The sequence below is a fragment of the Leptodactylus fuscus genome, chromosome 1, assembly GCF_031893055.1.
Source record: "Leptodactylus fuscus isolate aLepFus1 chromosome 1, aLepFus1.hap2, whole genome shotgun sequence".
Lineage (NCBI taxonomy): Eukaryota > Metazoa > Chordata > Amphibia > Anura > Leptodactylidae > Leptodactylus > Leptodactylus fuscus.
This window is the reverse complement of record NC_134265.1, coordinates 350,413,656-350,437,885: the sequence shown is the minus strand read 5'-3', so window position 1 is coordinate 350,437,885 and position 24,230 is coordinate 350,413,656. Positions and strand designations below refer to the sequence as shown.

The following is a 24,230-nucleotide window of genomic DNA, read 5'->3' as shown; positions in this document are numbered from 1 at the left end:
CAGATTCCGTCATGGCCCCCCGGGGTGGGGGGCAGCGGGGTTCCTAAGGGTCTAAAAGGGCAATGCTTATTTGCTTTATTTGTTTCTACGTACTGTGGAGCCTGTACATTCTCCGGGGTTGGTGACGTCTATGTCCATCTTCATCATATTCTTTATCTGCACCCAATTTCAGTTTTAGCAGCGTCTGTCCATTCGCGTTTCGTTCCTTCCGGTTCAGCACACGCCTACATGACCCTAGTCGGTCAGTTTATGAACAGAAAAACGGACAATAGATCCTAAAGGGACCACATTGACTACAATGGGATCTGTCAGGTAAATCCTCAGAGGATTTGCTACAATGTATCAGTAAACGTATCAGTCTGTACCCTGATAATCACTTGTTCCAAGAAGTGGAGGCGGAAAACGTTCCGTTAGTCACTATCTACACAGCAGAAGGTTTCAAAGAAGTGTTTTGAGCTCTTAAAGGGATATCAACCCCCTCCCTTTAACACCAACTGTGCTGCCATGGTGGAGAATCTAAACCTCTCCCGTGTACAGTCTACCAGACCAGGTTATCCCACGTGATACTGTCTGCAGAGCTGCTGTATCTAATCCCATCACAAGTCATACAGTCTGGTGAGATCTAGCCTATAATATGTGTGATATAGTCTATAGTCAACTAGCGTATCCAAGCCTCAGCCATATATCCGAGCCCTGTAAGTGTCAGATACAAGGTTCAACGGACTGTATAAGTATATTAGATGTGATACGGTCTGCTGAGCAGAATGAATATAGTATATGAGGCTGCAGAAATGCGTATCTAATTCTAGAACGTGTCATATAGTGCGCTGAGCCAGTGTATCTAAGCCAATCAAGTGTGATCCAGTCTGCTCAACCAGGATTATCCAAGCCCATCCTGGGTGATCCAACTACAGATACAGGGCATCTACATCACATCATGGCAGTCTAATGGATTCTCCCCCAGGTTCACCGCTGCCGGAAACGTGTATCTAAACCTTTCACGTGCAATACGCTCTGACAACCACACGGCACCAACTTCCCCATCAGGGTTAAAACATCTGGCCAAATGGAGTGGGTAAATCTGGGCGGGCGGGCGAGCTCCAGAGCGGCCGCTTTATAAATATGAAAGGCCTAATCTCATTTACATGGTAAAGGAATATTGATTGGGAACAGCAAGGATGCGGGGCGGCTTCCTGTGTGAGGGCTCATGGGGGAGGGGGGGCGTCAGCGAATCCGTGGAAATTACTACCATAAATCCCCCTACTCCGGGAACCTTGCACATGCAATATTGGGCTGCTGGAGGAGTGGTACTGCAAGGACAACAAGTCCCAGGATAGCATCACACACTGCCAATGAATACCGTGGACCCCATCATCAGAGGTGCCATCTTGATATACATTACATGAAGTTTTTGGGCCTTTTACCCACATTATAGTAATGGATCAGCAATGGTCTCCTTTATTAATACTGAGAGGTAGCTTGCTGCATCAGAAACCTTCCCCAGTGCCCTGTCTACAATGGAGACCATGTTCTCAAGCTCATGTCTAAAAAATGTTCCCATACACTTCAATGAGTCAGCTTTAGTCTATTGCTTCCTATAACTATAACCATGCTGTAAAGCAGATCACTAAGGGCTCATTCACACAGGGCGGATTTTGGTGTAGAATCCTCCTCAAAATCTGCCCCCTCACAATAGAGGTCTGTGCTAGCGGAAAAAAGAAGCGAGCTGCCCTCTCTTCAGGCGGAAAGCAGCGACAGTCGCGGAAGGCGCATTTAGGTCCTGTTCTGACGCAGTTTCCCACGTCAAAATCAGGACCAAAATAAGCCACCCCGTTTCCCGTGTGAACGGGGCCTAAATGTTGTTAACAGGGCAGAGGAGAAGATCAGGCATGATGGCGCAGAGATTTCTATAGGATAAATACTACAGATTCATACGACGGGCAATATTTTATTAATTTTTAGGGGAAAAAAACAAAGGAAATACCATGGCCAAAAAAAACACTATTACAATCAACATAAAGCTTCTAAAAAATTTTCATCTCCACTAATGCCGACTTTACAAAACATAGCATGACCTGGAAGCAGACCGTTCAAAGCCAGGAAGGGCGGGTGAGCATACGGACTTGCCAAATATAGAATTTATTTTTGCATGTATTGTTTTGACATATCGTACATTAGAAAATGTATTTCTTATTGTCCATATCAGAAAAAAAAAAGCTGTAGAATATGGGAAACGTGATGTGTTAATTCAGAATAGTCTGACAATCCGGCACAGAACTACAATGTAATGTGCTTGATAATCCAGATTATGACAGATCCCCCCAAGGATTAAAGGATTTTATGCACATACATGATTGTCAAATAATAAGAATAAAAAAAAAAAAAAAAAAAAAAAAAAAAAAATCTAAAAACTAGATCACTGTTTTCCAAGCTGCGGGTCGCAACCCCCTGGGGGTCTGTGTAAGACAACTGCTCAGGGCTGTCTGTAGGGGAAGAATATGGAGGTAGGAGTGTTACGTGTGAAAGAAAGAGTAGAAATAGTAGACCTGAGTGTACGTATTGGTGAAATGTGAATGTAGCAGAGCTGAGTGTGTGGAAGGAAGGGTGAATGTCACATAGCTGAGTGTGTGGAGGAAGAGTGAATGTAGCAGAGCTGAGTGTGTGGAGGAAGAGTGAATGTAGCAGAGCTGAGTGTGTGGAGGAAGAGTGAATGTAGCAGAGCTGAGTGTGTGGAGGAAGAGTGAATGTAGCAGAGCTGAGCGTGTGGAGGAAGAGTGAATGTAGCAGAGCTGAGTGTGTAGAGGAAGAGTAAATGTAGCAGAGCTGAGTGTGTGGAGGAAGAGTGAATGTAGCACAGCTGAATATGTGTATGGAGGAAGCAGGCTGTATGCATGGAGCAGAATTGTGCGTGTGAAGGGGGAAATATGGACGTAACGGAGCTGTGTGTGTATAGAAATTGGAATCTGCAGAGTTGTGCATGTAGGAAATGTGGAGGCAGCAAAGCCATATGTGTAACAGGCAAGAGTGAAGGAAGAAGAACCGAGGCCGTACAAAAAAGAAACGCTAAAAAGTATAATAGAGGCCGAATATAGCAGACTTTCTTTTCAAATGGTAGTAAAGAAAGTCTCACCCAGAAGGGGGTCCTGATTTCAGAAAGTTTGGTAACCACTGAACTTGACTATTCCATATATAAAGGTTCTATGCAGAGGAGATACAACATCCACAAGTGGTCTCCAGCCTGTGCCTCTCTATTAGTTGCAGACCTATGACTTCCATCATGTTGAGAGTTGTAGTTGTGAAGCCACAGGTTGATGGATTTCCTCCACGTGCCATAGACTACTGGACATGTATGGAGCCCCAGTTGTGGAAGTCTCTGCTGCCAAGAACCTATATCCAGAGGAATGATCGCCATCCGGCGTCTTAGCACATCCATACATTCAGCTGCCGGCACACACAGAGGGGTTTCACAGTTTTCAAGGCCTCCGCCAGCATCTGCTCCCCAGCCCAGGACAAGTGTTCTCACATGAAATATTTCCTCTGCTGTCTGGACATATTTTCCATAGTGAACTCTCCAAAAGAGACAGCAGAAGTCTGTGACATGTTACACACCATTACTGCTGCATCTGGGGAGTCGGAAGGGGTGGGGGGCAGAGATACAGTCCACCTCCCCATATACAGACAAGACAGCTGTCAGTACAGGACACTGAAGTGAAGGTGGTGCAATAAACCATCTGCAGTGACAAAAGAGGGGTGTCAAGACTTTTGCAATGGGGCTTGAATAGGTAACAGAACCTGTAGGATTAACACCAGGAACATAACGGCCAACACTTACGTATATTGAAATCCATCGCAAATTCTCTCTCCTACCACTCAGCTTGTGTCAGTGTAAACTGTACCTTTGGCATTCTATTCAGGCAAATTAGGACAGGTAAAAGAACACTCCCGGAATAGAAGTGAACTATAAATGGCAAAGTAAATACATGTGAAGATGACTTAGCATTGCCACAATCCTCAATATGCAGAGTCCTTACCGCTTCCTCATTCTGAGGGTGGAAAAAAAGCACCGTGAAAAGGAAGAAATACACAGCACCCCCACGTATTTAAGCCCAAGGGTGCTGTGGTGAAACAAAATAAAGGAACGTGGTGCAACACAAAGCAATCAGCTCATAGCAGGCATCAATGAGGGGTGCCAAGACTTTTGCAACAGGGTCTACGTATTGAATGCAAGGTGTGTTTTGCTGTGTACAAAGTAACCCAAGAGCTATTTCTGTTTATTATGAGAGGACTTGCCCTTCTTTCGGTAGCAAAGCAGCAGAAAGACTGTGTAAACGCTCAGTAAAAACATGGCACACGCCGCGCGCTGGGGTTTTCTGGTCAGTACACTGGCAACCAGCCTGCGGATATAATTGGAGAATGGGTGAGGAAGTGGGCAACAAGCAGATCCAATATGATCATCATAACAGAGCAGCGGAGGTTATGTAATTGCTGGGTGAAGACATCTTGCAGAAAAAGAGACGTCTGGCAACTGTTCTGACTGGCGGTAATCGGGCAGAAAGAGATGGTTAACCACTTCGGGCATGTGGTCACTGGGAGAGGGGCAGGGGCACTACAAGTCTCAGAACATACAAGGATACAAATAGTGATGTACCAAGGATTACAGAGAATGTGCTCATATCTGAGGAGAATTATAATATTTTTTTAAAGAAAATTTCAGTTATTTCTGAAAAAACCAACAGCGGCACAATAAGCGACCCGCTATACTAATACGTCTAGTAAGATATTGTCTTCTTATTTCTAAGAGTCACTCCCATCATGTCTTAGGATGGAGAACAAATAGCCTAGACAAGAATATAACTCCTACACTATTATCCCCTATATATAAAACTACTATAATACTGCTCCTATGTACAAGAATATAACTACAATAATACTGCTCCTATGTACAAGAATATAACTACTATAATACTGCTCCTATGTACAAGAATATAACTACTATAATACTACCTCCTATGTACAAGAATATAACTACTATAATACTGCCCCTATGTACAAGAATATAACTACTATAATACTACTCCTATATACAAGAATATAACTACTATAATACTACCTCCTATGTACAAGAATATAACTACTATAATACTACCTCCTATGTACAAGAATATAACTACTATAATACTGCCCCTATGTACAAGAATATAACTACTATAATACTACTCCTATGTACAAGAATATAACTACTATAATACTACCTCCTATGTACAAGAATATAATTACTATAATACTGCTCCTATGTACAAGAATATAACTACTATAATACTGCCTCCTATGTACAAGAATATAACTACTATAATACTACTCCTATGTACAAGAATATAACTACTATAATACTGCTCCTATGTACAAGAATATAACTACTATAATACTGCTCCTATGTACAAGAATATAACTACTATACTGCTCCTATGTACAAGAATATAACTACTATAATACTACTCCTATGTACAAGAATATAACTACTATTATACTACTCCTATGTACAAGAATATAACTACTATAATACTGCTCCTATGTACAAGAATATAACTACTATAATACTGCTCCTATGTACAAGAATATAACTACTATACTGCTCCTATGTACAAGAATATAACTACTATTATACTACTCCTATGTACAAGAATATAACTACTATAATACTACTCCTACGTACAAGAATATAACTATTATAATACTACCTCCTATATACAAGAATATAACTACTATAATACTACTCCTATGTACAAGAATATAATTACTATAATACTACCTCCTATGTATAAGAATATAACTACTATAATACTGCCTCCTATGTACAAGAATATAACTACTATAATACTGCTCATATGTACAAGAATATAACTACTATAACACTACTCCTATGTACAAGAATATATCTACTATAATACCGCCTCCTATGTACAAGAATATAACTACTATAATACTGCTCATATGTACAAGAATATAACTACTATAACACTACTCCTATGTACAAGAATATATCTACTATAATACCGCCTCCTATGTACAAGAATATAACTACTATAATACTGCTCTTATGTACAAGAATATAACTACTATAATACTGCCCCCTATGTACAAGAATATATCTACTATAATACCGCCCCCTATGTACAAGAATATAACTACTATAATACTGCCCCCTATGTACAAGAATATATCTACTATAATACCGCCCCCTATGTAGAAGAATATAACTACTATATCACCGCCCCCTATGTACAAGAATATATCTACTATAATACTACCTTCTATGTACAGGAACATAACTACTATAATACTACTCCTATGTACAAGTATATAATTATTCCCTCTTCCTTATTAAAGCGAGTATTTGTGCAGTGAATAAGAACAATATAACATAAGATGTCATAGATATACAGCCTGTCGCTCTCCACACACTACGCGTTTCTAGGCTGCGTGCTCTTGCCTGCACCTCCAGCACGCTGTCGTGCTCACCAGGCCCATGAAGCGGGCAGACTGATAATACCAGTTGTGACAGTGCGTCTGTTCCTCGACTTGCAACAAATGTCAGATCCTGGAAGCGAGAAGCTCCACGTCCAGACAGATAAAACCAAGCAAATCTATGGAAGCAGAACGCCCTTTCGACGAAGCAAGCATGCGATAAATCCAGAAAGATAGAAGATGACAGCTAACAAGGGAAAGCAGCGGCAGCCAAGGTCTAAAATCCGCTAGACAGCCACCGGGTAGAGCGAGAGTGGCTGACAACAAATATAGACAAAAACTAAAAATATATATATATATATATATATATATATATATATATATATATATATATATATATGGAAAAAACCTAAATAAAATACTGAAAAAAAAATAGACGTGAAGTATCTGCAATGACCATGACCTTTCCATACACAAGACCTGTGCTGGCCCTAGAGACAGTCCATGGCTATTGGGAATGACAGAGAATATGAGAAGTTGACATTTTTCTGCAATATGGCGGTATGGCGGCCATTTTGAAAAGTGTAACAACAGGAAGTGCAGCCATATTGGTTGTCATCGCTGAATTGACCTTTCAGAAATTGGTTAAATGTAGTGCAAAGATAACAGGAGATAAACCACGGTGGAGGATATACCGTACTTCAAGGCTGACATGCCGGAAATAGGAAAGCTGGGTGGAAGCTACTTTGAAAGCAGTCATATTGGAGGGCAGCCAGCTTTCCCAGTTACAGATATAGAAGGGGACTGCTTTTTACACTGGATTTTTTCTTAGAGGGGTCATCCAGGTAACAAGTTGCTCCAGACTAGACCATTAGTATCGTAAAGCCGGCCTAGTACAGGTAACCTATGACTATGGAGAGGAGGGCGTAGGCGGTACAACACAGGGGGCCAAGCGTTGGTTTCGATCATGTGATCCAGGATCAAAACCAGTACGGACCCCTAGTATCGGTACATAAACAACCCCGGTGTTGACACCCTCCATGGACAACCCCTTTAAGAGGAGGACACACTCTTCGGGCATGTTCACACAGCTGATTTTCAATGTGGATTTTGGAACATCGTTCATACGAAAATCCACACGAAAAAGTTTGGCATATCACTGGTTTCAATCGGAATCCATCCAAGCCATACATCTTCTTTGAAAACAGCAGCTGACTTTACAACACTACAAAAAAAAAAATACCACGTGTGTGAACATGTCCTTACTCTGCGCCACACAGTCTATTCCTGTTCGGTTAAGAGTCTTATGACATCTGGGCGTAAAAAAAAAATATTTGCTAATTTTAATGTCTTAAGTTCTTAAGAGACAATTATGACACTTAGTAACTACCTCACCCTCAGGCCGCAACTTTAAGAAGTGACAACTTCCAGAAACCTGAGCATTGCAAGAAACAACCACCCCGGACTTGCCGCCGCGTGAACTCCCCAGTATAGTACAAAAAGTTACATAATGTTCTTTAAGAATTTTTGGAATATTCCTAATCTGCGTTCCGGCTTCCGTTCGGGAAGTCTCGTTATGCAAATGAGCTGTTTGGTGCACCCAGGGCGTGGCCATGTTTGCAGGACCACCTATTTCCGTCTATGGTTGAAGGACATGGGGCTGAGATTATTACGCTACAATGACATCCTAACCCACATGGCGTATGTGAACCTTAAAGGGATTTTGAGGGATAATCTGGTTCATTGCTATGGGAAACCGCTTAGTTTTTTAAAAAAAAAAAAATTTAATATATGGTACCGATTGTCCTCAAACTATGATTGGTCGCTACTAGAGATGAGCGAATACTATTCGAAACGGCCGTTGCGAATACTATTCAAAATGGCCGTTTCGAATACCATGCTCCCATAGGAATGAATGGGAGCGGCCGGCGCGCAGGGCCGCTTCGAATAGTGTTCGCTCATCTCTAGTCACTACCGCAACAATACTTTCTTTTTGTCAATCAGCTTTATTTATAAAGTGTCAAGCAGTTTCCAGAACAATTTTTTTTTCTAACACTTTCACGAACAGTTTAAGAGTCACCACCAGTACTTTAGCCACTTTTGCGCAGGCTGATTTTCACACCCGCGGCGTCCATGATTTTTACCAAGACCTGTATTTTCCTTCCTCATACAATAAACCATAGATCAGCGTGATGTAGGAAGCCGAGCTGTGGACACGGCCACGTAACATGTCATTGTGGTGTGTGTTTTTGCTAACGTAACCACAGAATAACCAGAAAATTACAGAGCTGCCATCTTCAAACGGGATCCCAGTATATGTTTAGTCACGGCTCCCTCTTCCCAAACCACCGGCCTCCCCTCCTCGCTATTAGACGCTGACCTAATAGCTGGTGTCATCCGGAATAGGCTAAAACTGTTTTCAGATAATAAGTTATTCCCCTGGCCGGGCCGCAAAGCCCTGTGTACAAGACAGAAAAACTCCCTTCCTTCCTATTACAGTTTCCATTCTTTGCCGCATCCCAAACAATTGCAGTGCCTGTCTGTACCCGGCGCGGGGTGCCAGTCTTCTGTCAACACAGAATCCATCAATACGGGCCACATGTCTAAGGAGACTTATCACATGGACCTTGGGTCAAAATGGAGTCACGAAGGTCCTCGAAAGTCCAAAACAAAGACTAATATAGTCATACAACCAGAAAAGATATTAGGCCCATTAGGTCACTGGGATGTCAGGGGTGACTACGGTCACTCGCCCGTTTTATCGGGAGTCGCCCCACACAGTCACCTGGTTGTGAAAAATGGGACCACCATATATAAAAGAGGTTTTCCGGAACTATCATATTGATAACCTATCCTTAGGAATCCAACCATAGATCAGCGGATCAAGGCCTCACTCGGATCACAGCCCATGCAACATCATGTCCATCAGTCACATGAACTTTTTGCAGGTCAGCCCTTATCAAATGAATGTTACTGAGCTGCAATACCAAGCACAGTCACTAAACAATGTATGGCGCTATGCTCGGTAAGAAATTAAGAGGCTTTAACACGCAACTGAACACTGTGATCTCATCAAAATGGTGGTGCCTGGTACCCCCACTGATCAGCTTATATCATTGTCTATTGGGATACTGCCACGAATCCCTCAATAGACTCAAGTCTATGAGGGATCCCTGAAAAAAGATCATCCTTGGATATATATTCGGCCTTGAAATACATACTTTTACACTACTAAGTACACAGCCTTGGTCTGGGGTCTTATATGGATATAGGGTTTCTGGTCTGGGGTCTTATATGGATATAGGGTTTCTGGTCTGGGGTCTGATATGGCTATAGGGTTTCTGGTCTGGGGTCTGATATGGCTATAGGGTTTCTGGTCTGGGGTCTGATATGGATATAGGGTTTCTGGTCTGGGGTCTGATATGGATATAGGGTTTCTGGTCTGGGGTCTTATATGGATATAGGGTTTCTGGTCTGGGGTCTGATATGGATATAGGGTTTCTGGTCTGGGGTCTGATATGGATATAGGGTTTCTGGTCTGGGGTCTGATATGGATATAGGGTTTCTGGTCTGGGGTCTGATATGGATATAGGGTTTCTGGTCTGGGGTCTTATATGGATATAGGGTTTCTGGTCTGGGGTCTGATATGGATATAGGGTTTCTGGTCTGGGGTCTTATATGGATATAGGGTTTCTGGTCTGGGGTCTGATATGGATATAGGGTTTCTGGTCTGGGGTCTGATATGGATATAGGGTATTTGGTCTGGGGTCTGATATGGATATAGGGTTTCTGGTCTGGGGTCTGATATGGATATAGGGTTTCTGGTCTGGGGTCTGATATGGATATAGGGTATTTGGTCTGGGGTCTGATATGGATATAGGGTTTCTGGTCTGGGGTCTGATATGGATATAGGGTTTCTGGTCTGGGGTCTGATATGGATATAGGGTATTTGGTCTGACTATCTGCTATTGATATAGGATTTCCCGGTCTGGGTGTCGAATATTGATATAGGATTTCTGGTCTGGGGGCTCATACTCCTATATGAATTCTAAAATGCATATAATAGGGACAACTAAATGAACTACAATAGCACGGCATGGCCATTAAACAGTGTACAGAGCCGTCTGCGTCCCATTCCTTACAATGACCCATCTACGTATTATATACAGAGTGCATCTAACCCGCCATTGCTTCACAAAGAAGGGGGTGAGGGCGGCGTATAGCATTACTATTCAGGCAACTGTATTGCGGTGATTTTTATTTGGACACCATACTGTACTTATATTTTTGCAGTGTGGGTATGGGCATTTATACACAGTATGACCATATTGAAGGGGGGGGCAGAAGGTATCACATAGGGCAATACGAAACATAAGGCCAGCCTCGGTACAGGATTCAATTTTTGTCTGTTATCTCGGAGTTGCACTTAAAAGAAGAAACAGGAATAATGAGAGACGTCCGACACTGAGAAATGACATTATTTGCCTTCCACAATCTGACCAAATGGACTAAGCAAAGGAGACGTTCCTATAAATTCCTCTAAAACCTAGCGTGCGACTAGTCAGAGGATGTAATGCCGGGTGACAACCCGCTGCCAGGGTAAATAGACGAGTGGTGTGTGCAGCCTGCACGAGAACGGGACGCACACCGTCCCTAACCAGAACACTCCCGGGCCACAATGATCCCCCCCCAGCCCCTGACTCTCATGACTGCTGACTGTCCGCTTACATTCAACCGCTTACTATTCCAGAAGTGGCTTCAAAAATACATCTGCATCGTGTACAGGAGCCCGGATCACAAAATCAGGGGAGGGGGGAAAACAAATGCAAGCACACCTGATCGATTTCCAGTCTAGGGGGAGATTTATGAAGCCATTTTTTATCGACACCCCACCGCCGGCGACTAGTGCGGGCGCACACGGTCAGATGGTTGTGTATTGTCACAATTACAGAGTCAAAATGCTGTCCCTCCCTGAAGAATGGTTGGCTGCACCATGTGAACAAGCCCATAATCATTTGCGTGTCAGCACTAAAAGCCGCAACGTCTAGATCTTTCGGAACATCTGGTGATATGACCGATGTCCTATCGCTGACGTCCTCAATTCTTCCTCGATGACCAAATTAGGGGTCAATTATTCTCAGTTCTTATCACTTATAATGGCACGATTCACCTCCGTCCTATTTTTCCCAGCGCTCACATCATGGAGGTTTGCAGGTTTCTTTTTACGTACTTCACGACAGCGCCCATGAATTGCCGGCATCAGCAGGAGACGAGGATCTAATCCGCCATAATTAACACTGGCGTAACGTAATACCAGTCAATTATAACCTACACCTCCCTCCCCGATCCATAACCTACAACCCAACCGGGATATACAGGCATCTACGGCGATGATTACTACAATGTCTGCTCCGGCCTACTACTGATACTCGCCACCCCAAGCAAATCGCAATCGCAGTAGCCAGAAAACCATCGATCTGAGAGAACATGGAGGTTCAGAGTGGTCACTGGCGGCGCTGAGGTCTCTTGCTAGGCAAGCACACCAATGCATTTCTATATGGCCTTGGCCTGCAGAACGTGAAGGAATCCCTTATAGACAACTATCGTGAGAAGCTTACAAATGTAAGTTTTCGCCGTGTGTTTTTTTTTCGGTACGGCCAGCCGCGACAGGATGCCGATGCAGCACCGGCATTCCATCATGGCATCCCACTCCTGATTAGGCCCGAATGAATGGGCCTAAACAGGAGCGTATCTCAAGCTGCAGACGCGGAATCCGCGGCAAGGAAGGGCACGTCGTTTCTTTTTTCCGCTATTAGCTACTGGGGAAAAAAGAAGCAAGCGGGTCTCATTGAAGTCAATGAGAGCCATTTTTGCAGGCGGATGTTGAGCCAGATTCCGCGTCAAAATCCGCCTGCAAAAAACTCATACCCTAAAAGCTGAGTTCACACTAAGTTTTTTGGTCAGGAAAAATCTGCTTAGTAAAATTCGTGTGGCATTTTTTGGTACTTTTTTTTGAGGCCATGCATGCGGTTTTTGAGGTGGTTTCTGGCAATTCCGCGTCACAAAACGCATCAAAATCCACGTCCAAAAACCACGAGGCTGATTTTGAGCCTCCCATTGACTTGCATCAATTTTTTCCAGACGGAATCCGCCTGAAGAATGGACATGTTGATTCTTTTTTACGCTAGTGTAAAATACCGCTAGCGGGAAACGGATTACATAGGACTGTATGATGAGGCGTTTTTTGGAGGAGGATTTGAGGCGGATTCCGCCTCAAAAGCCTAACCAAAAAACTCAGTGTGAACTCAGCCCAAGGGTTCAGCGGAGGAATTTGCGGCAGATTCCACCCAAATTCTGCCTCCCATTGGGGTGGGGGTGGGGAATATCACATTTTCTGCTGTGTGAACTCGCCCTAAGGGAAAGGAATTTGCCTCTTAATTTGACAATGATTTTGAAGCAAAGTTTTGGAGAAGAGTGGTCGCGTATTTTGCCTTTATTGGGTAGGGCCAAAGTCTGCGTCAATGGAAAACGTGTATTTTTCTACCCCCCATTCATTTCAATGGGATTTGTCAGGCGGAATGCACCTGAAGAACACGCAGAGCGCTTATTCTGCTGCTAGCCAAAAAAAAAAGGAAATCAGCAAATTCTTAGGCATGAACTTACCCCTTAATAGGTTTCCCACTATTGAAAGTTACCCCATATCTGCAAAATAGGGGATAAGTGTCTGACTACGGCGGCCTGACCATTTGGACTCGGTTTTGCGCATGCTCGGATAGCAGTTTTGCGCATGCTCGGCAAGCTCAGTCACTCCCATAGAAACGGATGTAGTAGGTGCTAAGCATGCACAATACCCATCCATTCACATGGGGCACCTAAGGGGTGCCTGTTCCCATTATCACTGGGTGTACGTATGGGGGATCTGGGAGCGATTGAAAACGCATGGGCATCTTTAATCAATATGAGAAAATGGACTCTGTCAAGCCCACATAATGGCGGGTACTTTACGTGTGGCCTCCCGCACAGTGCCACTTCTTTCTTCGCCCACCAAATTTTAATCCAAGTATCTTTTCATGTTTATCCTGTGTGATTTATACCCGAAGAAATGAATGGGCTTTTGACGGTGAATGAGTTAGAGCGAGACCCGGCCATAGTAACGCTCTTGGTTACACCATAGGAGACTGAATACACAACAGTCCATACATTGACTCTTTATAGAATTCCCAGCAAAACCAGCTCTTGGAATTTTCTCCTCCAACGAAACGCGTTGCGCATTTTAATAGCCAAAAGGGCGGGCATCTATTGTGGCTGACAGATCGTCTCCTTGTAAAATGTCCCCCCCACTCTCCCGTCTCTTTCACAGAAGCCTCTTGCCCAGCGTTTCTGGTACTCGAAGAAGGAAGGTTACTTCTCTAATGTGGGTGGTGACAATCTGCTGCCGAATTTCCATGGCGGGAAAGGAGTAGTAAATTCAGCCGCATAACCCGCGGCAGAGCTCCAGTGCGAGATCCCCAGGGTCAGAATTTGGGGAAGAATCTGAATTAAGATCGTCTAATTCCTTTCCAAATTCCGGCATGTGAACAGTCCCATAGCAGTTAGAAGTATAAGGACCGTACAGCTAGGTTTTACATGCTGCAGTTTCGGAGAAGATTTTCCTGGTGTTTCTGTGATATTACAGCAAAACGCCGCCACTTTCGAGTAAATGTTAAAAAAAAAAGCCAGCTTAGGGCGGATTCACACCTGCGCCCGGTCTCTGCTTTGCAGGTTTCCATCTTTTGCCCGAGAAACTGGACAGGAGGTGGAAACTGGCAGTCAGTTTTCAAACCCATTCATTTGAATGGGTTTGCAAAGTGTCCGCCCGTGAGGGTCTTCTGCCTCTCTGCGGCGAAACCATTTTTTTTTAACCGGACACAAAGTCGCACAGGCAGGTTAAAAAAAAAACTGGTTTCGCCGCGGAGACCAGAAGACGCTCACAGGCGCTCACTGACTGCCGGGTTTCCGTCACCTGTCCAGGTTCTCGGGCAGAAGACGGAAACCCACAGATAGGAGACCGGGCGCTGGTGTGAACCCCCTGTTTTGAGATTTCCATTCCTCCGGTCCGCTTGGGGACCCAAGAAACTAAGACGCAATCCACTTAAAAGCGGTTACCCACAGAAACCTGAAGAACCCACAGACTATCATGGGGTGTGCCAGGTTTCCTCCCCAAAAATGCATATTGAGAAGTCCTGCTTGCACTTTTCAAGCGGAATGGGGGATGGAATCCACAAACGGTCACACAACTCAAGAGTAAGCCTAGCAATGGGCTGAGGCCCGGTTAACACCTGCGTTCAGGCCATTCCGTTCCACTCTCCACATGAACAACGCACAGAGAAAATTCCTGCAAGTGGAACAACAGTCCCGACAAACTTATGGGGGTGACGACAAAAATGCAAAAGGTAGTTGGGTAGTAATGAAAAACAACAGTGTTTTTGTTGCAATTTTCGTTTTTGTACAGCGAAATATCATCTACATGCTCGCTGTAATCAGCCAAATCTAAAATATTTAGCCCCTTCTTGATCTTGCTCTTGAGCGTCACAATCTATAACTCTCCGTAAACGCTACACCCCAGAGAAACCACTTTACAAGTGACAGTGACGTGTCACACGTGTCGCTGCTAAACAGTCATAACTGCAGCCAGTTAACACGGGAAACTAGATCGCGCGCCTCATTGTCGTTGGTTTCCATTTCATAGACAGCAGTTCCTCAATTTGTGGTGAGATGAGCATAAAATTTGTGATTCACCTCAAAACATGAGTTGTAAAAAAATCCTGAAAAGAATATAATGACTGACACAAAAGTGGTAGACCCACAAATTTATTTTTATACTAGTTGAAGATATCCTTAAAGGGGACCTTTCACCAACTCATTGTACTCTTTAACAGGTGCCTCTCCACTGATTCCGATGCAGTTGGAATTTTTTCTCTAGCCCTCACCGTTCCCGAACAATCATTTCTGTTAGTTTCATCTCAGCTTTGCTCCCTACTCCCAGATAGCTGGTCCGAGCGAGGAGAAGAAAGACAGAGACCGCCCACCTGACAGTAGGGAGCAGAATTGTGCTGAAATTAACAGCATTGATTGCTCAGGAACCGTAGGGGCTAGAGAAAAAATTCCAACTGCACTGGAATCATTGGACAAGAGCCTACCGAAGGGAGTTTGTGTAGGTGGTGAAAGGTTTTTAATACAAATATTCTCTGTATGCCAGAAAGCTGTGGCTCTTTGAGGTTTCAGTGCCTGGCTGCACACCACTCTTTACCGAAGTGGGTAGATCGGGGACACCTTGGCCCAACAAATTTGCTAAAACTCACACCAAAAAATGGCTTGAGTCATACCAGAAGTCTACGCCAGTCCGCACTGGGATATATTTCAATTCTAAAGCACAGGAGTACTTCTGAATTATTAAAAGTCCAGAGCCTTTTAATAATTCAGGCGCAGATTTTCAGATATGATCCAGAATGCCAGCACAAACTGGATGACATTTGTCGTCATTTTTCAACTAGAGTGGGCTCACTACACTCACAGCAGAAGATTTGGTACAATGGCATCCAACCTAGTCAACCTTCTGTGAACTACCTGCGCTGATACATTGCACCAAAAGTAAGATTTGTGCTGCTGTCTAACAGTCACGTACCTCCAGCTGTGATACGCTTATGCTTAGAATAAGCTATAGCCTCCTCAAGAACGTCATCGAGATGTCTCAGAGGAGCTGACGGTTACGTAAAACATATCCTGTTGATAAACCACAAACTGATGCATTATGGGTTGCGATGAAGAGGCCGCTGTCTCCGCTTTCTGGACTTCTTACACAGATCTGCAGGCGACATTGATCAAATTGATTTCGTACATGACTACAGACTGGGGAGGATAGGAACGGTGCTAGTGATGGGGGCGCATGGTTGCTATAGGCCTTTTATCAGTCTTATATATATATATATATATATATACTCACATACAATGCTACCCCATACGCCAGTTAGGGTATGCTGGGTGTTGTAGTGCACCCCTTATATACATTCGCCACGCAGTATCAGCACCCTGTTGCTACACTACATCTCACGCAATGCCTTGCAGCGGGGACGGCAGGTTACCCAACTGATGGAACGTAATTCTTACAACAGGCGTTGACTCATTTCCAGCGACGATTGTTTTATGGCTGTTCTTCCTGACTGTACCACAAAGCGATCGATTATTCATATCTATACCAGCAAACAGAATCCGAGACTATATAGATATGGAAATACGTCCACAACGGGCCCTCACCAGCAAACAACTAGGGCGCCGTGACACTATTTTGTGCCATTTTATGCGCCGCGGATTCACATCACCCGCCAGTTTGCGCGGAGTCTGCTAATATACCTGGCATACTAGTTACTGAAAGCCGGTTTTCTGGCCCAAACATGGCACCTTTATTGGTTGGTTCGCACAAAAAAAAAAAATTGTGCCACTTTCTCAATTTTCCGACTCCTGTGGCACTTTTGCAAAAAGTGGGCGGAGCCTCATTGGGACACCTCGGCCTGTCGAATTTACTAAAAAACTGGCGCAACTTATACCACAGATCCATGCAAGCCCCTGAATGACGCAAATTTCATTTCTGGGACAAGGATCCTTCCGTTATGAAGAAGCCGAATCCTCTGAATAATGGCGCCTACAATGATCTCTGCGCTATATGCCGGTCTTAATAAATCCCCCGCCCCATTACGTAGATTTTCCTGCGAGTGAAACTTTATGAGGATACATATGGAGTAGACGGCTCTATGGGAGTCCCATTACACACCCCTATAAAATCGAGCCCTTAAGATGGTGACACAAGTCGCGCCGTTACAGATTGTAGCGCCAGGCTGCCTACATTGCTGCGAATAGTAGTAAACATGGCCACACTGTGTGCAAGTGGTCGCAACCCTAACATGGCGCCAAGTCAAAGAAATCCAAACCCAATTCTTCGCAAAAGTCCTGCAGGTTCTGCTTTCTGGCGACTGCAACGCCATGACCGCAACGTGGCCACATTCAATTTCATGAGGTGTGTGTTACGGCCCAAATCGCTATATAGCCCTAACCTATGACAGCCATGGGCAAGAATATTTTAGGGAAATTGTCTGACAGAAATCCAACCATTATGGGCTCTCTGCCATAGTGACGCCAGGGGACCACCCAGAGCAATGGTGGGCGCTGCCTAGGGGCTCTAAACAACATAAATACTCGGCCCAAATATCAAAATGGTCGCCGAAAGACAGTATTCACTAATGGTGTGGTAAAGAGAAACTGGGGTCTCCGACTTGCTTGGGCAACATGGAACCCATCCCAGACAGGCAGCCATTTTGGGGCCTGGTCACCTCAGAATACATCCTTCAGGACAAGCTGCTGCTCTGCCATTGTTTCCCATCAGTAGTCCATATGATGTCCGATAGGAGTTGTAGTCTTGCAGCAGATTTAGAGCCATGGGTTGGAGACCACAGTCGTAGAAATCCACACCTCCATTTTGGGGATTCGCGCCTCAATGAGCCAAGACAAAATATAACCCTCAAATCCCATACGCACCATCACCCAGCTTTTCCAGGCTCCGGAAAAGCTAATCTCCCTAGGTACGGCATTGCCTGTTACCAAAATGTCAAGGTTCTAGAAAGCTGAGAAACAACCACCATCAAGGTGGCCATATTGGTAGTCACCCAGCTTTCCCAATAAACGGATAGAATTCTGAACAACAATATGCTGTCACACACGTGTTCGCCAAGCAGATCATTCCCTCCCAAATTGGGCAAAGTTGGGTGGTTACCAATACAACTCCTCACTCCGCTTTCCTGGAGTACTGAATGACGAATCTGCTGCGTTACACAAAACTATTGAAAACCATATATTGCCGCATGACGGCATCTATTCAGGTGCTTGGGAAAGCAAAGTATCCCTTTAACGGTGACCCAGCTTTCCTAATGAAATCACGAAGGGTATGATGAACGTGTTAACAGGATTGACAGCGGAGGTCAGCGGGAAGACGACACCCATCACCTCGCTGGATCAGTAGGATGGATCTATATCATTCTATGTATAGATGGCATTAGACTGTAAGCTCCTAGGGTCAGGACTCTCTTACCCTCATCACAACGGTCAGATTTTTTGTCATATCGGAAATGGTTGGCGCCGTATAAGAATGATATCAGTGGCAGATCATCCCTGAGCGGGCTCGTCCAAGCCCTGGCACCATCATCATCATCCCCACCACACATCCCTCGCTTCCGGGAAGTGGCCTTTAACATTTTATGGATAGTGACGCCGCATGGAACAGTTTATTAAGGAAAAAAAAAAAAGACACAAGGAAAAAAACCCTGCAAAAAAATGTGAAGCAAGGGAAGAAAAATGTACATATTGGAAACAGGGCGTCTCTGCAAAGGACCCCAGGGATCAGCATCAGGAGGAAAAAGCGAGACAACGCAGCAGGCAGGGACGGGGTTAAACAGAGGCCTGGTCCTGGGGAGGGGGGTGAAATGGGGCTCCCTCTTGTTGACATGCAGGATCCCAGCTCTTTGCCTGTTCTACAAGTGGAACCTCCCAGCAGCACAGAGCAACATGAGCACGGGTTTGATGGGTGGGTGCATGGATGATGCATAGATGGATCGATGATAGATAGATGTATAGGAACAGCAGAGCTCAGTTTGTAACCTGCTTCAGCTCTACTATCTCACTGCCAATCCACAGAACTGCTGGTAACAATGTAAATAATCAGCTACATGACAAACCCAGCTCTGCTACATCTGTAACACTTTCCAGATTCAATGTAACACCCTGCCTACAGTATACACAGCTGCTCACACATATCCTCTACATCGCCCTATATGCAATACAGCAGTGCTGGACCCTGATCTCCCCCTCCCCAAACTGGTCCATGACCTAGGAGGTAAACTGTGCGCAGGGGCAAGAAAAAAAAAACCCTCCAGCCTCTTACCCTCAGTGCAGGGATCTGGTGATCTGCTGCAGGTAATCCAGCAATCCAATCCAATGATTTTGGTGCAGGGATCTGCTGTGATCTAGTGCAGGGATCCAGGGACGGCTTGTTTTCCTCCCTCCAGGGTGGTGTATGTGATCTGCTTCCCGGGGAAGTTACAATCCAGTGCAACCACAGCCGAATCCTGGCAGCAGAAGGAGTTAATGCAGCCTCATGGTGGCCCTGTGCCCCCCCCTAGGGCCCGTGGGGTAGGGTGGGAAGGGGATATGCAGGAGGGTGTGCTTGCTAGAGCCCTGTGTGATCCGCCATGATGCCTATGCACACAGAGAGGGAGGGAGAGAGACAGCAAAGCCAGCACAGAGCCTGGGAGCAGCGCCTGTCAATCACTGGCCGAGGCCACGCCCCTCCTGAGCAATACTGCTCTCCATTCACGCCCGACTACGCCCCTCCGTCCATCACTGCTGTGGCCACGCCCTCTCCTGAGCAAGGACCGCGCTCTAGACTCCACCCCTCCGACTCTCCTTGGCTCTGACCACACCCCTTCCTAAGCAACTCTGCTCTCCCGGCACTCCCGACCACGCCTCTCAGCCCGTCACCGGCTCTAGGCACGCCCCCGACCCCAGCTGCACTCCCACACATCACAGGAGGCCGGCTGCAGCATCCTGCCACAATCACTATATTGTCTGCTCCACACTGGCTGCAGTCTATTCTGCTTTATCTCACCCCCTGGCATTGCTGGTCAGTACAGGTGCCCACATTCACAGCTGGTAACACAGATCTGTAGTCCCAGGAGCGCCACCCATGGGTGCACCACTGTCACATGTGTGCCAACAAAGTCGCCCTGCAACTAAAAATCCAGCAGGTTTGGGGTTTTGTTACAATTGCAATATTTTGAAGGCAATTTTGTGCCATGGAAGATAGATGTAGCCTTCACTTTAGGCTAGGACGGCCAAAAAGTCACATAGGGTGAACAAATCGTGTGTGACTAGTGACCTGCGACTGTCGTGTTGTAGTCTATGAAGCATCTTAGAGATGCATTGAAATGTTTCCAGATTGTTCCCATCATGGCTATAAATTTATACGGCCATGTGTGATCACCGCTTTACTGTAATAGCACCATTATATATTGGAAAGGATCCCTATAGGTGATCTGCTTTGTATGCAAGGATTCAGCTGGGATACTTCCCCATATGAACACTAGGTGGCGATGCAGAGCCCTTTCATTCATATAATTTGCACAGAGGTATACAGGATGGATAATGCTGCTACTAGCAGTACCTGCGACTTCGTCCGCGGAACCCTGACCCCCTGCGCGATCCACCTGTAGCGCCGCGCAGGCTTCTTCCTTTGTCTTGTGTCCACAGCGGCTTCCTTTTCCTCATCTCCCCCCTGGCGCCCGCCAACCCCCTTTTTTCCTACCCACTCCCTCATGTGCTCGCTTCTTTCTCCTACCCCATGCCCCTTTTCCACCCTAGCCCCGTGTCCCCTTCCCCCCTCCAACCCCATGCCCCCTTCCCCCGTGTTACCTACCCCGTGCCCCCTTTTTCCCACCACCCCATGCCCCCTTCCCTGTCTTACCTACCCAGTGACCCCTTCCCCCCCCCCCCAGGCCCTGTGTCACCTTTCCCCCCACCAACCTGTGCCCATGGCCTCACCAAACCCCGGGCTCGCCGTGCACCGATGTTACAGGGGTGCCTATGAGGGCCCCCCTCCCGCGGCAAGCCATGTGCCCCCATTCCATCTGTGGGCGCTGTGGCAGCCCTGTCCCTGTCCCCCTTCCAGGGGCCCCCGGGTTTACCTGCCCAGGCCCCCCCATTCCCCCACTGGACCGGCAACCTCCTCACTCCCAACACCCCACACCCCTCTCCCTTCTCAAAGTCCCCTAGCTCGCCTGTCGTCACAACCCTTCTCCTGCGGCCAAATAACACTGTAGTTAGCCCTGAGCAGACATCGCGACATCCGCGACGGACATGCAGAGTCCAGAGGGCGGAGCCGCCACTGGACAGCAAGCCGAACCGGCGTTCCAGACTGCGGCGTAGGCGACCCCCTGTCTGGCCACGGAAGAGCACTGCGGTCCTGTGGTAAGCCCACACAGGCGGGGCAGCATACGCACTTCTCGCTGCCCCAGAGTACGGGCACTGGTTCAGGACGCTCTGGACCTCTGAGAGCCGCCATGTTCTTGTGGACGCCGGCCGACCGATAGCTCCGCCCACATAGAGAAGCGGCACCCATCCAGGTGAGCTGCTGATGGGGCTGGGATGACGTCATCCCAGGTCCTACAGCGTCCCAGGTCCTGCAGCGAATTCAAAAGTGAAAAACACCAGTCATGGGAGTGAATTGCTGTGGTGTACGGGAATTCCATGTAGCCTATCGTTCAATCTGGGACCCAAGGTATGTATGTGCGCAATTTCAGCCAAATCCGTTAGCCCGTCTAGGTGTAATTGCGTCCCTTTGGAGCTGTGATGTCATGTTCTGATATCACTCGTTTCCTGTAACCAGAGATTATGTCTCCGCCAGGTACCAGGTGCCTGCAGAGCCCACGGACCCACTAATATAGTAGAACAATAGTCTCAGGGCCCGATACAGGTTTTGCTTCACAATAAGTATATTTTGTGCACTGGGGCCTCATTGTCCAGGACTATGATATCGATTGCTGTGGCCGATTCCCCACTTACCAAGCACAGCGCCATACATCGTGAAGTGGCTGTGCTTGGTATTGCAGGTGACGTGAATGAGACTGAGCATGGTCATGTGACCAATAGACGTGATGTCTCTGACCTGAGAGTAGGAAAGAGACTAGGCCCAGATGAAGCCTCTCTTTCCTTATCAGGATGTATTGCATCACGAGAGATGTAGTGTAGCTGTCTCATGACTCCAGCTGCCGTCTCTGGCCATAGATCAAGTAAAACAAAGGTCGGGCGGTCGGTCTTGTCATTTAAAGAGGAAGTCAAATTTCCTGTCCATTAGTAGCACAATCTGGGACTATGGCTGACAGTCCTGAACTGTGTATTATATGGCGGCCCACCACGGGCCGCTGGTTGGGAAGCCACCGAGCCGGCCACAGGATCATCTATTTATATGACTTGGCAAAGGAAACCCCTCTCCCCGCCTGCACTCATCACCTCCTAACAATGGACGCCTCATTTCATGGGAAATGTCCTAGAAACATCAGCGAGGCGCGAGGTACAGCGTGCCCCCTATAGTGAACTCAGGACAATCGGAGCACGCTGCCATTATTAGTGCCACTGATAGCATCAGGAATATTGTGCTGTATCTAAGGGCGGATGTACAGAAAGAATAATACAAGCTGGAAACGAGCCGAGGGCGGGAATTCAATGGTGTGTATATATATATATATATATATATATATATATATATATATATATATATAGATGTATATAGTGTCCAAGGAGATAATATTAAAGCAATGTCATACGGATGACCTAACCACACTGTGTATAGGGCTGCTGCACCACTCCTATTACTTGTATAGGATCAACGCTGCACGCACCGCCCATCCACTAGCAGCTTCCAGCACCCAGAGGCTGATCTGTACGGGGTCCGGTTGTCGAGTCCACTTGCAATTGCTGTGACATCCATTCTGCAAGTATAACTCTGCAATCGAGATTGTCCTCAATGACATGACCGGACCTTGTATGGGGGCCATGTGTGAATAGCCGGGGTCCACCTGATGGTGTATTGACCCCGCTCTCCTGTGACAGGCACCAGGTACTGCTATGTGCGCTCTTGTACAAGGTCACCATTGATGTGTCAGTTTTGGTTCAATCCACTTTTTGGATGAGTTGCAGACAGTAATGAAGTCGGGAGTTGTCCGCTCCCACCGACCACTGTCTCCGATGTTCTGGGAGCAGCAGGCGCGATTTAGTAATGTCACTTGCGTCGCACCTGTGGCTCCTTCAAGACTACGGGACCAGGGAGAAAAGTGAACTGGGGAACAGGGAAAGTATTAAGGTTTTTTTTTTTCTTTGATTATATAGAGTGGGGGACAAGAAACTGTGGAAACCGTCTTGGAGGAGGGGGGGACATGATACGGTAGGGGGCAACTTGAGGGTGACATGACAGTGTGGGGGGACATTCTGTGGGGGCAACCTGGGAGGTGGGGGAACATGATACTGTGGGGGCAACCTGGAGGAGTGTGATACTATGAGGGCAACCTGGGGGGACATGATACTGTGGGGGGACATGATACTGTGGGGGGATTTGATACTGTGGGGGTAACCTGGGGGGATATGATACTGTGGGGGGAATTTGATACTGTGTGGGTAACCTGGGGGGACATAATACTGTGGGGGGATATGATACTGTGGGGGTAACCTGGGGGGACATAATACTGTTGGGGGATATGATACTGTGGGGGTAACCTGGAGGGACATAATACTGTGGGGGGATATGATACTGTGGGGGTAACCTGGAGGGACATAATACTGTGGGGGGATATGATACTGTGGGGGTAACCTGGGGGACATAATACTGTTGGGGGATATGATACTGTGGGGGTAACCTGGGGGGATATGATACTGTGGGGGTAACCTGGGGGGACATAATACTGTGGGGGGAATTTGATACTGTGTGGGTAACCTGGGGGGACATAATACTGTGGGGGGAATTTGATACTGTGGGGGTAACCTGGGGGGACATAATACTGTTGGGGGATATGATACTGTGGGGGTAACCTGGAGGGACATAATACTGTGGGGGGATATGATACTGTGTGGGTAACCTGGAGGGACATAATACTGTGGGGGGATATGATACTGTGGGGGTAACCTGGGGGACA

At 46.2% G+C, this 24,230-nt stretch overlaps 1 protein-coding gene across 2 annotated transcripts in view; it reads right to left on the bottom strand.

Annotated features, from left to right (window-relative positions):
* PTPRA (protein tyrosine phosphatase receptor type A) overlaps nt 1-19,796 on the bottom strand; it is a 114,852-nt gene extending 95,056 nt beyond the window's left edge. For both annotated transcript variants that reach the window (XM_075261745.1, XM_075261756.1), the window contains exon 1: nt 19,433-19,796. The gene's annotated coding sequence lies outside the window, so the exon portion shown is untranslated. The remainder of the gene's footprint in view (nt 1-19,432) is intronic.
* Between the last annotated feature and the right edge of the window lie 4,434 nt (nt 19,797-24,230).